The sequence below is a fragment of the Bactrocera tryoni genome, chromosome 3 (assembly GCF_016617805.1).
Source record: "Bactrocera tryoni isolate S06 chromosome 3, CSIRO_BtryS06_freeze2, whole genome shotgun sequence".
In the NCBI taxonomy this organism is placed as follows: domain Eukaryota; kingdom Metazoa; phylum Arthropoda; class Insecta; order Diptera; family Tephritidae; genus Bactrocera; species Bactrocera tryoni.
In genome coordinates, this window is record NC_052501.1 from 62,708,004 (window position 1) to 62,725,274 (window position 17,271).

Genomic DNA, 17,271 nt, shown 5'->3' on the forward strand with positions numbered 1-17,271 from the left:
TCGACATTTGGCATTAAGAGCAACCTGAAGAGATTCAAAAGCTGTCATTTCATCCAGAAAAAAGAACGGTTTGGTGTGATTTGTGAGCTGATGGAATCATCGTTACTAAAAATAGTTTCAACAAGTAAGGAAGGGCTAAGTTCGGGTGTCACCGAACATTTTATACTCTCGCATGATAAATTGATAATCGAGATTTCATTATCCGTCATTTACATATCTTTCAAATACCGTATTTGTGTAAAGTTTTATTCCGCTATCATCATTGGTTCCTTATGTATATATTATACAGAGAAGGCATCAGGTGGATTTCAAAATAGCGTTATATTGGAAGAAGGCGTGGTTGTGAACCGATTTCACCTATATTTCGTACATGTCATCAGCCTGGGTGCAGCTTCCTTCTGCCATTTCTTCCGTAAAATTTAGTATTTTTGATTTTCAACATAACCTTTGTATGGGAGGTGGGCGTGGTTATTATCCGATTTCTTCCATTTTTGAACTGTATATGGAAATGCCTGAAGAAAACGACTTTGTAGAGTTTGGTTGACATAGCTGTAGTAGTTTCTGAGATATGTACAAAAAACTTAGTAGGAGGCGGGGCCACACCCACTTTTCCAAAAAAATTGACACTTTATAGGTTTTCGGTTTCCGCCATTTTGTGGGCGTGGCAGTAGGCTGATTTTGCCCATCTTCGAACTTAACCTTCTTATTGAGCCAAGGAATACGTGTACCAAGTTTCATCATGATGTCTCAATTTTTACTCAAGTTACAGCTTGCACGGACAGACGGACAGACAGACATCCGGATTTCAAGTCTACTCGTCACCCTGATCATATATAACCCTATATCTGACCCTTTTAGTTTTAGGACTTACAAACAACCGTTATGTGAGCAAAACTATAATACTCTCCTTAGCAACTTTGTTGCGAGATTATAAAAATGATGCCGCTTAGAACATAACCGTCAATGGCGATCGTTAAAAATCAAGCTCGTGATCTCGGCAACGTTTGGTTTCAACAAGAAATCACTTCCCATACACCGTATCAATCAATGGGTTTATTGAGAGAACATTTCGGTGAGCAGATAGTTTAATTTTTGGGCCAGGCAACTGGTCACCAAGATTGTGTCATATCACACCGTTCAACTTTTTCCTGTGGATATTCCTGTGGGGATATATAAAGTCTATGCGGACAATCACGTGCCACTTGCCGGTTGCCAATTGAAGTGCTCGAACGAGTCATCGAGAATTGGATTTAACGGATGGACCATGTGAGGCGTAGCCGCGGCTAACATTTGAAAGAGATATTCTTCCAAAAATAAGTGCCTAAGAATGTTCTTTTGAATGAAAATGAACATTCCCAATTAAATTTGAAGTTTTTGCGTGTTTTTCTTTAAAAAAGTTGGTAACCTCGAAATGTATCACCTTTTATAAAATCGTTTTTATGAACATTTGTGGAGAAAGTGAAGAAGAAATATGCATTTCTTCTAGCGCAATGCTCTCTAGATGTAGATTTTCAATATAAGGGCTTTGTTAACTCTTGAATATACCTCGATATTTTATGCTATGACAGAAAACACCATGTACTATTTACTGCTTAAGACATATGAATGACGTATTATTCAGTACCTATTAAAGTAAGCGTATTTAAACTTTCCCCAATTCAGTATGTGAGTTGCATATACTTTGTACAATACTGTTTGTTAGCGAAATATGGCTTGCTTTGTTGTTATTTTCTCGAATCCGACAAACCTTTAACCCTTATACAACATATTATACCTTATGTATTTGTACTCCAAAACTCAATTTGGCTGTCTCGAATTTTTTGTGCCCTCTCACAATCTCATTCTACCTCATTCCTCACACAAATAAAACCAGCATCCTTTTTCAACTTTCCTTTTCGGATTTAATCAATTCATACGCCGATAGACACCATGGTTGCTTGGAGAGGTAGTTGACGAGGTGTGAGTAAACTCGGTGGCATGAAGGATGTGATGAGGAGTTGATTTTGGTTTGCAGAAAATTATCGAAAATCTATTCGAAGGCGGGCGCAAATTCATTTGCTTGTTTGATGTTGTTTAATCAGCATTTTGCTTATGCAAATATTAACAGAGTTGAGTTTGTGTTGCCAAATTTTCGTATGTATGTATGTGTATATAAAGAAAGGTCTAAAGGGATGTATTGTATCTTTCCTTTGTAGCTTCTTGCCTCTCTTTAAGTTTACGTCGTGCAATTTAAGGCATTAAATTTAAACAAAAGATATGCCATAGTTGAAAGGGCGGATCTAGGGAGATTCTGGTTCCCAAAGTTATAGTGCTGCTAAAGCGTAAGCTTTCAGTTGACCAAGGCTGTCTTTGCTAGCTATTAAATGTAATTTTTGTAAGAAATATATTTGAAATCTGCTAATTTCGAACTTAAAAGGAAATTTGTGCAAGATTCTGAAAGAAGTTTGTTCAAATAAGTTTACTTTTAGAGGCACGTCTTTGTAGACAAAATGGAATTTTTTTTGGCTACAAAGATGTGAAAAGACATGCCACAAATCATAAGAGTTTATATCATCATTAATGCTCAGGCAAAGTTTCTAGTAATGCATTTTTAGATGTGAACTTCCAATTGAATGGAAAATTACTAAACGAGCATAAAGATAAGAATTTTCTAGATTTTGGATAACCAAAAGGTCATGCAATAGATTCGCATGAAATGACAAGATTTCGTAGTCGACAGATGAGAAGGAGACGTCTTCATTTCTAGAAACTTACGAAAAGAAACATTTAAATATTAAAGAGTGATACATTTTGGGGTTGTCTAATTTTTTTTAAAGAAAATAATGCAGAAAATTCAAATTTAATGGGAATGTTCATTATCCCCGCAAAACTAATACGGCTGTGTAAACTGACGTAAAGCAACACCAAAAGCTCCGTCGGGATCGGGAAGGACCGCTCTGAGCCGTTCGATACCAAGCGCTGGCGTCCGCCGACGATATTGATAGTATTGATGAACGAGGGCAAGACGAAATGTCTCCTGTCATCAAACAAACAGTCGTCGCACTCGTGACTAGGCATCCACGTCACTGTTGGCAGTCATAAATTCGAAGTCGTAGATAATTTCGTCTACTTTGGAACCAGCATCAACACCAACAACAACGTCAGCCTCGAAATCCAACGCAAAATATCTCTTGCCAACAGGTGCTACTTCCGACTCAGTAGGCAATTGAGAAGAAAAGTCCTCTCTCGACGAACAAAAACAAAACTCTATAAGTCACTCATTATTCCCGTCCTGATATATGGTGCAGAGGCATGTATGATGACAACATCTGATCTTGTCTGATTTCGAGACAAAGGTTCTGCTAAAGATTTATGGTCCTTTGCGCGTTGCCAACGGCGAATATCGCATTCGATGGAACTATGAGCTGTATGAGATATACGACGACATTGACATAGTTCAGCGAATTATAAGACAGCGGCTACGCTGGCTAGATCATGTCTTTCGAATGTATGAAAACACTCCAGCTCTGAAAGTATTCGACGCAGTACCCGCCGGGGGAAGCAGAGGAAGAGGAAGACCTCCACTCTGTTGGAAGGACTAGATGGAGAAGGACCTGCCTTCGCTCGGGATCTCCAATTGGCGCCACCTTGCGTAAAGAAAAAACGACAGGCGCGCTGTCGTTAACTCGGCTATAACTGCGTAAGCGGTTTCTACGCCAGTAAACTAAAAGAAGAAGTTTATTATCATTCAAAAGAAAATTCTTTGTCATTTATTTCTTAAATAATATCTTTTTCAAATGGTGGCCGCGGCTACGTCTCAGATACTCCATCCGTTGAGTCCAATTTTCGATGACTTGTTCGAGAACTTCGACTGGTAACTGGCGATTGACATGCGAGATTTTTTGCTCCAAGGCCTGAATCGAAGCGGGATTGTCCACATATACTTTAGACTCTCTCACCTGAGTGTTCGCTCAAAAATTCCACCAGCCCACAAACTACACCTTGTTTTTTGTCCCAAATGCGTCAATTTTACTTGTTTATATACCCACTGAGCCAGAAATGGGCCTCATCGCTGAGCAAAATTCGGCTCGAAAACGTCGGATTTTCTTAAAACTTTTCAAGAACCCATAGAGCGAAACGATGTCGCTTGGGAACGTCGAGCGGCTTCAGTTCTTGCTCGATCTGTATTTTGTATACTTTTTACTTAAGATCTCGACGTAAAATGCGCCAAGTTGTTCTATTCGTCAGTCTGCGTTGCTGCGAACGGCGCCAAATCGACTCTCCCCGGTCTTCGTGGACGCTCTCAGCTACGGCTGCTATATTTCTTCAGTGCGTGCTGGATGTGGTCTATTCGCTCGATATTATCCAATAATGAGTGCTGAGTCTCAATATGGATGATGGTGTTGCAAATAGTACGCTCAGTTGGACGATTATGCTGATCATAAGTTGAGCGAAGCGCTCGAAACACATTCCTTACAGAATTTGTGATTTTATAAATAAAGTCGAACGATTTGTAAACGTTGTTCAGGCGTCATAGGTCTTTCTATGATGAAATGCCAAACAATACGTGAACAAAAATTAAATGACAGCTTAAAATGACTCAACGTGATCTATCCAAAAAAGGCTTTTAAAAAAAGTTACTCTACTTTGATCATCCGTTACATATCTAATATATTTAAAAATATAGAAGATTTGTTATACACCTAAATAAAGGTTAGGTGAAAGTAACAGATAAAGAGAAATATAAACTGGCGACTAACTGAAATGGCCTCCCCGGCAAATCGCTCATAAAACAAAAATCGAATAGATTTTATATCAGAATAGTATGAGGTTTAAATACTTCATGATGTCCATATATTTTTATGAAAACAATAAAATATTTCTGTTACTTCAGCAGGAGCCTTTGAGTTAAATAAGTGCTGTATTGATTTAAAGGAACGTGCTTATAAGACTTTGGGTCATGACCTTCAATAAATAAATATTTTAGTCACTCTAACAACTAAACTTATATTTTAAATATGTATGAAGGTAGATAATGTTTTCTCGTTGTTATGCGGTCCTTTCAACCTCCACACGTTTTAGCTAACCATTTTCATTTGCTTCTATTGTGGGGACATTTAATTTTCAAGTCATTTGACATACACGTGCAACACGCCAGACACTATTGAAAGTGTGAGATGTGACATAAATGCAACCATAATCATAACAATAACAACAATAGATAATAAGAAGAAAAGCGCAAGACAAACAAGTTGACGAAGCGACGCTTTGCTGAGTAGCTTAAGTGATAGAGAATTGAAGAAGTGTGTGTGGCATAAAGGAAATGTGTGAGGTCTGGTTGATGATAAACAATTTATGTGGCAATATATGGTTTGTATGCCCATGTGTGTAACTGAAATAAGTATAGAAGTTATACCTGTGTGTAAGAATATATGAATATACTAGTATACTATGTGTGTCTATGAGTGTGGAGGATAGAATACTTGAGGATAGTAATATTATTTCGTATGTGCGTGAATATTAGGGTGGCCGTAAGCTGATATCTTTTATTTTCTTTTGTATTATATTTTTTAACTCCAAAGCAAACTACAAAACAAAAACGTTAAGTTCGGATGTACCGAAGCTTTTAATGGGTTTTTCAATAAGAGCGCATTAAACGTTTTTTTTTAATAAAGCAATAACGGTTTGGGATATCAATGAAATTCTTTATTCCTGTGAAAGTAAATTCGATGCCATTAATTATGGAACTCGATTTCTTTTGCACGGCCACCACGGGTGCGCTTGCAGAAGTCCAGACGCTGAGTCCACGGTTTTCAAGCATAAATCGGCCGATACTGCTGCAATGTTACGTTCGATATTCGAAGTAAATTCATCAATCGTCACTGTCTTGTTGGCATAGACCATAGACTTGACGTAGAGTAACGGCGTCAAATCGCACGACCGAGGCGATCAATTGACTGGGCAATTTCGTGTTATCTCGTTCACCAAACTTGATTTTCAATAAATCGATTGTGAACCACATATTGTCCAAGTCCATATCATCTAATTCGGGCCAAAAATATTCGGTTATCATTGAGCGGTAGCGATTCCCATTTCACAGTAACGTGCCGGTTTTGATCATCACGAAAGAAGTACGGCCTAATGACGCCGCCGGCCCATAAACCACACCAAACCGTAATTTTTTCGGAATGAAATGTTGACTCATGGAGTACGCGTGGATTGCTGCATGGCCAATAACGCATATTTTGCTTATTGACGAAGTCCTTCAGCCAGAAATTAGCCTCATCGCTGAAGATGATTTTTCGATGAAAATCCGGATAATTTTCAAGTTGTTGCTCAGCCCAATTCACGAACATACGACGATTATGGTGGTCAAGCAGCTTCTTGTGTCAATTTGATCTTGTATGTATGTAGGCCAAGATCTTTTCGCAAAATTCTCCTCAACGAGGCCACCGAGATGTCCAACGCTTAAGAACGACATGTGAGAGACTAATTTGGGTCTTCCTCAATTGCCGCGGTAGCGGAAGCAATACGGGCACTTCCTTGTCTCACTGGCGCGGAAACATTTTGTACTGCACCTGTGAATTAAAATTTTTCCATTAGACGCTCAGTTGTTGATCTGACAGGCCGATTATGACGATCATAAATTGGACGTAGCACTCTTAAAGTTGAGGCCTCTGACTCCGAATTGTGGTAGTAAATTTTAATAATTTCGACTCGTTGTTGGATCGTATATGGATCGAAATTTCAGACCAATATCTCAAAAACTGACGAACTAGTTCGCACATATACAAACTGACGGATATGACTTAATCAACTCAGCTCATGACGCTGACCATTTCTTCTTCTTCTTTATTGGTGTTGACACCGCTTACGCGATTATAGCCGAGTTGATCTGAATAGTCTCTTCGCAGATTATATCGGAGATTAACTACTGTCAAATTGGATGAATATACCAGCTATGTGATCCGATAAGAACCATAGAGAGAACCAAGAGAAGTTTTCCAGACAAGCTTTTGATTCTGAGCGTTCAGTTTGTATGACAGCTATATGAAACAGTCGTCTGATATCGGCTGTTCCGACAAATGAGCAACTTCTTGAGGTGGAAAACACGTGTGCGAAATTTCAGACCAATATCTCAAAAACTGACGAACTAGTTCGCACATATACAAACTGACGGATATGACTTAATCAACTCAGCTCATGACGCTGACCATTTCTTCTTCTTCTTTATTGGTGTTGACACCGCTTACGCGATTATAGCCGAGTTAACAACAACAGCCAGTCGTTTCTTCTTTTCGCTACGTCGCGCCAATTGGATATTCTAAGCGAAGCCAGGCCCTTCTCCATCTGGTCTTTCCAACGGTGGAACGCGGACGGCGTCGAATACTTTCAGAGCTGGAGTGTTTTCGTACATTCGGAAGACATGAACTAGCCAGCGTAGCCGGTGTCTTGTAATTTTCTGGACATAGTTCGTCGTCATATATCTCATACAGATCATCGTTCCATCGAATGCGATATTCGCCGTTGGCAACGCGCAAAGCATCATCAGTTGTTGTCATCGTCCAGGCCTCTGCACCATATAACAGGACGGGAATTATGAGTGACTTATAGAGTTTGGTTTTTGTTCGTCGAGAGAGGACTTTGCTTCTCAATTGCTTACTCAGTCCGAAGTAGCACCTGTTGTTGACGCTGACCATTTATATACATATATGTATTTTATGGGATCTCCGAAGTTTTTTAGTGGGTGTTACAAACTTTCTAGTAAACTGAATGTAATGTTCAGGATAACTTCAAGTAAATAACGGTCACCCTATTATATACGTCTGTATGGGTGTGTGTGTGTAGCTACTGTATGATACTGGAGGAGTTGTTAGTATAGAACCGTCTCCAGCTAACTGATATAAATTAGTGAAATGTTTTACCGAAAACACAATTTTCCACCTTACGTATTGTTGTTGTTGTACATTTCATAAATGATGCTGGTTTTCTTGATGACTTTGCCATTGTTATTGTATTGTCTATTGTGGAGCTTATTTCGATAATGTATTTAATAACAGTATTGTAACGGTACTTCTATGGTTATATATAAATAAATATGTAGACGTATAATATAGTAATTTATTCTTGCGTGTGTTTGTTTTAAACACACCTACGAAAATTAACCGTTATAATAGAAAGTGACAGACTGGAAGTGAGTTGGTAGATATCTCACTTTCGGTTATATAGAAATGTATGTACTGTATATGAGTAAGCGTGTACATGTTTATATATGTATGTATGTAGAAGTCGAATGCTGAACAAAGAAGGGCTGTCAGTAGCTTTAAGAGCGCGGCATGAGTGACAGCGAGCTGTTCCAATATAAGATATATAAGATGCTGGAAACAACTCAGCAAATAAAGCTACTTTGCTTCGGGGAGACAATAAGTGCCAAGAACAATGTTAATACTAATAAAATAAGCAAGAACCATGAAATATGTTTGCAGATGTAGAGGAAAAAGAAAACAATTTACAGCGACCTGGAAAAATCAAGAAACTTCATTAAAAGCATATAGGGAAGAGCTTCGTTCGCCTGTCAAATATTCCAACAAATAAAACTTTCTGATTTCTAAGAACATTCAAAATGTCGTCTTTGTATCGGTGTTATATGTTATACAACCAAAAAGGACCTGGCCAATTTCGAGCACTCATATCAATTAACTGGCAAGTTTGTTCAACAAGCGAGTATGTTTTCACTGAAAAATCAGCATTTCCCATTAAATACATCAATGACCTAAACAGAAAACCCAAATAGAAATTGTTTTTGAGAATATTTTATTGAAAAAGTCACTCGACGGAGCAGTTGGGCGTAAGGTTCATATTATCCTTGGTAATAAGGATAATATGATATATACACTAAACTGTGTATAGTTTAGAACTTGTTGATTTCACGTCAGTGTTACTTTAGGATATATTTTCATTGTAAGGAACCATGTAGACATGGAAATCTTAATGATATTATTGAAAATATGGACGTGGTCAAATAAATCGGTTAAAATCAACTTGGAAATATATCCTTTGTATAATTTTACAATTTACTTTTCTGCAAATACTTCGTATATTAAACTAAGTCACTTGAAAATGAGCGCTGCGAGAATTTAATGGACTCATATCTCAATACTGCCTTTTAATGATTCAGTGAGGCTTAAAAAGTTAACTGTCTAATTTTATGAGAGTGAATTGGCCTACTGATTGTACTATTCGCAACACAATTCATTATTGGATAATAATTTTCCAAATACATCACGTTCAGCACGCAATGAAGATAATATAGCAGCCGTAGCCGAGAGTGTACAAGAAAACTGTGGAGAGCTGATTCGGCGCCGTTCGCAGCAACTTGGACTGGCGTATGGACCTACTTAGCGCATTTTACATCAAGATTTTAAATGAAAGCGTACAAAATAAAGATTGTGCAAGAACTAAAGCCGTTCAACATCGCTTCGTTCTATGGGCACTTTAAAAGTTATAAGAAGATAGTGATAAGGTATATTTTAGGCTCAATGGGTATGTAAAAAAGAAAAATTGTCGCATTTGGGAGCAATCTGAAGAGATTCAAGAGCTATCATTTCATCCATTTAATTTTCACAAAAAACAACGGTTTCGTGTGGTTTGTGGGCTGGTGGAGTCATCGGTCTATATCTTTTCAAAACTGATGCCGGTGAGAACGTAATCAATCAATCAATGGATTTTTGGAGAGAACATTTTCACGTTTATGACTTTGATATTTTTACTTACTTTGTGTAGAGGTGACATAATTTTTAAACAAATTGTACACAAATATATTTTCATGAAAATAACCACCTCAAAGTTCAAAATTTAAATAAAATCCATCTAATTCTTTGCGCCTGAAAAATGATCTAAGATCCGTTTAGGCTTTTAACACAATAGCATTGCTATTGCAAAATTTTTTGGGGAACGAAAATACTTCCAGTGGGAAAGGTGTATTGATATCATAGATGTCTATATTGATTAAGACCTCTGTGTCGCTTTAGCAGTTGGTACATTTTATATCAAAAACGGTAAATCAGTTCCGTCCAGTGCTTACCGAACCTTATCTTCCCATTAGCTTGCTGTTTTAAAGGGTTTTATAAAATGTTAAAATCGGACAGGGGCTTGGACCACGGAATTTGAGTTGCGCTGGTTTAAAAATCTTTTCCATACATAGTATTCATTCTACGCATAATTGTTCAGCAAAAAATAGCTGCTACTATATTTTGGGTCAAATATTTTTAATATTGTTCCCAAGTGACACAAATCCTATACTCACTTTAAGGCACCTCTATTAATAATGGGAAGATTTAGTGAACTGTACTTGCCTTTTAGATAGACTTCTTCCCATGGACACTGTAGACAACTCATAAAGCTGAGCCAAATTGGAATCTCGATTGATAACAGACTATTCTGTGAGGTTTTCTCCAATTGAAATTGAGGTGAATGATATTCCTTAGAGGCTTATACGATTTTAAAAGTTTTCACTGACTCAAGTCAATACACATACATATGTTTATAATACTCTGTAAGAGAATGCATGGCCAAACCGAACATCGTTATGCATTGTAATAGCTCAATTTGATTAAACTTTACACCGAAGCTGCTATTCATGCAAATGTTGATGCTGATTCACGCAAATATTTCAGTCATTCACGAAGGAAGGGTTTACAAATAATAACCTGGATGTGAAATAGCACATAACGAAACACATAACCCCACAACAATTCTCAGTCAATTTTGGAACGCTGTTTACAGCAATTTAACGCTCTTAAATGCACACCCTCGCATTGCGACCTCACTGCGAAAATGCGAGGCTTTTAATAGTGAGAACATAAGGAAGGAAGCTGCTGATGCGACAGTGTAATTGAAAGAACGCAAGGTTTTTCTTTTAATATTTGTCCATACAACGCTCTGGTACAGGCGGCCTGGCATTGAGCGACGGCGACTTGTCTAAGGTTTGAGTTGCTTTCAAAAAGCGAAATAATAATAAATTATGGCTTGTGGCTGCGTGTGTGCAAGAGACGTGGTAGGCAAATGAATGAAATCAGAAGTGAAAAAGTGTAAATAGGCTGAGGTAGACAATGATTTCCTGAACTCATTCTTTTACTACCCGGTCCACAGTTTATAACACTTAACTTTGTGAAATTCGCTTCTAAACAGCAGTGAAGTTGAGCGGCACGCTGTGCGCGTAAATAACAGTTCAAAAGCATTTAAGATGCTTCATCATCTTCAGTTGCTTTTTGTTGTGCCATTTGGTGTATTCCACTATCTAATACCCTGAACAAGGTACATATATTAAGTTTGACCAACGTGATGAGCTGCTTCGATATAGTCATGTCCGCCTGGCTGTCTGTATACTGGTATATGCTAACCAGTCTCTCAGTTTTACAGATATCTTCGACATTTCGCCCACATCTTTTTCACTCCAAGAAGGTGTTAATTTTTTGAAACCACCGATATTCGACCAGTATAATTTAATGCATAAAAACTAAGTCGAGAAGATATTTTTGCGAAATTTGGCGTGGGTAATTATCCAAGATAACGCTACAATATCCGAAAAATTTGTTTGGATCGGATTTTTATAACAAATAGCTGTCAACAAACTGATCGATTGAGATCAAGATACTTTTCTATTTGCAGCTTTTTATACCATAAAACATGCACCTGTGAATGGTATTATAGCTCCGGTGCAAGCGAAAGTTAACGGTATTTCTTCTTTTGCATGAAAAAGTTTTTTTTTTAACTTGTTATTGTTATCACCCCCACTCTCCTTACTCAATTTAACTCAAGTGCTCACCACAGCTGGTTGCCAGCGAAAGACCAACGGAGTAGACACTCTAGAGCTTTTGAAGTGCTTCAGCGTTTGAAGCGAAAGCAAATTGCAGTAAAAAAAGCACTCGTCATTTTTCCAAGGCTGCTATTGTTATTTTTGTATAAAAACCTAGTGCCTTACTAGCTTTCGCCGACGTTTTGGTCTAATTTCCATTACGTCATATTCCTGGCAACAATGTGTTCGTCTGTTGTTCTCAGAATTTCATTGCTTTCATTTATTAATTTGTTAGTAGGTGAGTCTGCTTCGTAAGCGGGGTGTGACTGCTGTGGTTTTACTGCGCGTCAATTTTTGCTGAGTGGGCTGTAATTTGGTTCCTGAAATTAATTGAAATTTATAATCAATTGTTTAACCACATAAAATGTGAGGTGGTTAGGGCGAAGTCACGGGGCTGTAACGGTTGTCAAGGAGACATGAGTAGTAATAGTCATATACATATGTATGTTAAATTGTGTCAGTTTTAAAGTGGGCTATCAGGTGGATTGTTTGAAATATGTGATGCCTGAAACCAAATTCACTCATATACCTGTACAAAGGCGGTCCGTCAAATGTTTAGTCTACAGAAAAAGAAAACTTTAGAAAAAAACGCGATTGCTTTCCCAACATATTCAGCTTTTGTCTCGATGCACAACATCCAACGATGTTCCAACTGCTTTGATCCATTTGAAAAATATGTTTTCTGGAGGCCGGCAAAGTAGACTTGCGTGGTGGCCATAAACTCCTCAATTAACTCAAATTGCTGCTCAGCGCAAGATTTTTTCAAAAGTAATTCTTCTAGAGCCACTCAGCCGGAATGCGGAGGATGTGTCAGCAGTTTGACCAATCTGGCTGTGGTGTTAGTGGAAGTGCAAACCCGTGAGTTTCCATGGCAGAAGAGCGCTTTTTTTGTTGCCAAATGTCGCTCTTTTCTGCAATTCCAAATCAAATCTAAGTAACTACCTCTTCCAAAAGTCGTAACATTAGTGGGTCTACGTATGATTTTTCTGATTATTTCCATATATGTACAAATACTATACATAAATACATGGTACATATTCCCATGTTCTCCTTTCTTACTTTCTCCTCACGTGCTCAGTGAAAGCAAAATAAGCGTAACGTGAGCCGTTAACAGAATCGTTTGTTGGCGATCTTTGCGAAATTGCTCGATATCCAGCAAATGAAAAACGGCGCATAACAGCAATCAGCATGCAATGTGTTGCGTGTCTTTGAGCGCCACTATCCACAGTTGCAATTGAAATGTTTACTAAGAACAACCTTAAAATGCTTTATCTCCCGCCACACTTCGTACACACCATGGTAGCTCAATAAGGTTATGTGTGTATGCATGTACTAGGTGTGCCCTTCAACTAGGAGGCTGTGAGCCTACGAGTCTGTGTGCTTTTGTATTGCTTTCCTGTTCGTACGGCAGCTTGCCTGCGCGTTTAATGTCTACGCGCTCTACATTTCAATGCTTCCGCATGGGCAATTGCTAACTTTTCACTTCCGTTTCCGTAGCTACACAATTTCTGCTTTTACTTTCTGAGCACGCGAGACAAGAAATCGATAGCGATGAGTTAAAGACGCGACAATACGCTTTATGTGGGTTGAGTGCGTGGCTCCAACGAGCGAGTGTCATTGATAATACTATTGCTGGTTGAGTGTTATGGGGGGAGGCGGGTTTGAATGGGAATTGTTAGATTTTCTCAGTTTCTACTTCTATTTCGTTTATATGGCATTTGTGTATGGTATATGTGTATGCATGCCTTTTAAATCGTTAAATACCCTTTGGCGCTAAGAACTTATTAAGAAAAGTAATATCATATTTAATTAAGATTTTTATTACATCTTTTATATTTCTTTTTAATAAAAAAGTTTATGGCTTTGGTACTAAATGTTAATCACAAAACCAATACCGCTAATATATGTAAACTCAAAATAGCATGTTAAATGCGCAGTTCTCGACGTATTTTTCACCTATTTATATCTGTCAATTCTCCGCTCACTATACAATAAAATTAACCAGCTAAACTCAATAAAAGAGACATTAATAACTTATTATGGTGGGTTGACAAATTTCTTTATAGTATTATACTATATTTATATTTACGTCTAGTATTTTCACCTCAAAAATCTTTTGTGGAAGTTAAAATCATTCATTTGGTTCCAAGTTTTTCTGAAGTGATCAAGAAGCTTAAAGAAACACATATGCACTCCAGATTCATTATAATGGGAATATATAGTATTTGATATTTGGAGAAAAGAAACTTTGAATCTATTGAAGGTAACAATTTCACAATCACTTCTCAAAAGTTAACCCAACCTAAAGCTGTAAATATTTGCGGCCTTGCGGGCCAAATACAAGGACACAGTTGAGGGAAAGGACTTGATTTACTAAGATATCTTGATGAAACTCGGTACAGCAACCAAATTTGCTCACGATAAATATTAACACCCAATCGACACTGTAAAAATGGATGGACTTTCCATATCACGGTACAGTTAAAATCAACTAAAAGTGCGATAAATCAATAACTAAATATGCCAGAAACATACAATTTTACATCCAAGATAGTATCAGAGGGCTTTATGGGACCCGGGATAAAAATTGGGCAATGGACGTGGCACCGCTAACTTTTAGGTTGAATTGACATATCTCGGGACGCGACCGACCGACTGACTCGTTGCCGGTTGGGCAGATGTTGCTGAAGACCGCAATTTGTCGATTTCCAGACGTTATCAAGAATCGGGATTGTCTCAAACCACAAGCTGGCGGATTTTAAGAAAGTATTCGGGCTTGCATCCGTATAAAGTTGCTCTCACTCAAGAACTGAAGCCATTGGACTACAGTAAAATCAGTCATGAGTTTGCTGATTTCGCCTTCGAACAATTTGAAAACGATTATGCTTTTTTTAAGAAAACATCTTCTCTGATGAGACTCACTTTTGACAGTTTGTACTTCTTTCGAAATGAAGCTGGTGGATACCGTTACTGCCAATTAAGAGTGGTAAAGACCGATGATAACCAAATTTTTATGGCCTTAATTGGAAGAAGTTGATCTTGACAACGTCTGGTTCCAACAAGATGAGGCTACGTGCCACACAGCACGTGCAACAACCGAATTAGTGCGAGTAAAGTTTGGAGATTTGATTATTTACCGAAATTGTGACATTGAATGGCCGCGAAGAAGTTGTGACTTAACAGCATTAGACCACTTTTTGTGGGGTTATTTGAAGTCATTGGTCTTTAGCAATAAACCAATCTCACTTCAAGCTGAAGAAGTCAATATTGAACATGCTATTCATGACATACGACTTGATTAAGTGAAATAAGTAAATAGTAAAGAAAATTGGGTTCATTGAGTTTATTCTTGCAAAAGAAGTCATGGGGGACACTTGAAATATGTTATATTCAGAACTTAATTGTACCGATTGTACTACACATTAAATAAAAAAAACATTTTAATTTCCCCTAACAACTAGTGTGTTGTAATTAAAAAAAAAAAACAAGAAAAAACGTTAACTTCGGCTGCATCGAAGCTCATATACCCTTCACAGGTGCATTTCTTTTAGTAACTATGTGTTCAGTTTATATGGAAGCTATATGCTATAGTAATCCAATCTTAACCATTTCTTCGGAGATTACACTGTAGCTTTAGAAAATAATCTGTACGAAATTCTGTGAATTTATCTTGTCAAATGCAAAAGTTTTCTATACAAGAACTTTTTTCCGATTGTTCAGTTTGTATGGCAGCTATGTGCTATAGTTAACCGATCTTAACAATTTCTTCAGGGATTACACTGTAGCTTTAGAAAATAATCTATATGAAATTCTGTGAATATATCTTATAAAATGCAAAAATTTTCTATACAAGAACTTTTTTCCGATCGTTCAGTTTCTATGGCTGCTATATGCTATAGTAAGCCGATCTTAACAATTTCTTCGGAGATTACGTTGTTGCCCTAGAAAATAATCTGTGCCAACTTTTGTGAAGATACATTGTCAAATGCAAAAGTTTTCCATACAAGAACTTGATTCCGATCGTTCAGTTTGTATGGTAGTTATATGTTATAGTGGTCCGATATCGGCAGTTCCGACAAATGAGCAGCTTCTTGAAGAGAAAGTGACGTTTGCAAAATTTCAAAACGATATCTTAAAAACGGACGGACAGACAGACAGACGGGCATGGCCAAATCGACTCAGCTCAACATACTGATCATTTATATATATACTTTACAGGGTCTCCGACGCTTCCTTCTGGGTGTTAAAAACTTCGTGACAAACTTAATATACCTTGTTCAGGGTATAAAAATTATATCACTCTTATTGGAAAGCACAGTATAAGGTTTTGCCAAGACCTGAAGAAATTTCTCGGTCTTTAATCTTCGCAAGTTGCAAGAGTATAAAATATTCAGTTATATTCGAAATTACCCACTCGTTACTTGCATTTTGATATGAAAATACTCAACTAATAATCTAGTCGAGTTCTACCGAGTCATGAGGCAATAAACTAAAGTCAAAAAAGCTTCTGAGAGTTTCAAAACTGCTAAAATCAATTTTTATACTCTGCCAATATGTTGCACAGAGTATAACACACGTTGTTTCTGACACCAAAAACTAAGTGAGACAGATTAAAATAATCAAGATGTTGAATTCAGAATGTCTGTCCGTTTGTCTGTCTGAACGGCTGTTCATACAATCGATATCTTGAGAAAAATGAAGATATATGATGAAACTTGGTAGACGTGTCCCTTGGCACCCAGAGAAGATTATTATTTCAGGTGGAAATGTCGGATTATTATCTCGCTACCAAAAAGCTTGTATTTCTAGAGAGTGGCATTTGTGTGGGCGTGACCCGTCCCCTAATAAGCTTAGAGAGCCAATAGAGCTTTATTAACCAAATTTGTTTAGAACGAATCATTTCAGTACATTCTCAGATGGTATTAAACTGTGTGAAATCGGTTGAAACCCCCTCGACTCTCCATATAAGGCTCATGTTGAAAACCACTAAAAGTGCGTTAACTCACTAAAGGAATACTAAAAGCTCTATAGGAGCCGGTTTCAAAATTACACAATGGGCGTAGTGACGCAATTTTTTTGAAATTCCATTATTCGGTTATACACGAAGTTCGGCCATTCCTACTATTTCAGTTAATATTTGTTCGGAAGTCGGAGTTGATGGTATTGATTTCATTAACTGCGTTCATCTTTTCTCCGTCTTTTTGTATCTTCCAATGCCTACGCAACCTAACCTAAAAATCCCACAGCGCAACCGATTAAATGAGTTTTAATAAAATCTAAGTTTTCACCCTGAACAAACGCATACGTGAAGGTAAGCTTATAAGTTAATTAAGACGCCTACACAATACTTTTCAATTAATGGACTGAAAGCTACACAGCATTAAATAAACTTTTAAACCTGCGCTCAAAAAGTTTCGAACAAGTGAAGGCGACAC

At 37.6% G+C, this 17,271-nt stretch overlaps 1 protein-coding gene across 1 annotated transcript in view; it reads right to left on the bottom strand.

Annotated features, from left to right (window-relative positions):
* LOC120772317 overlaps window positions 1–17,271 on the bottom strand; it is a 62,203-nt gene that overhangs the window by 31,087 nt on the left and 13,845 nt on the right. The gene's annotated exons all lie outside the window — the stretch shown is intronic.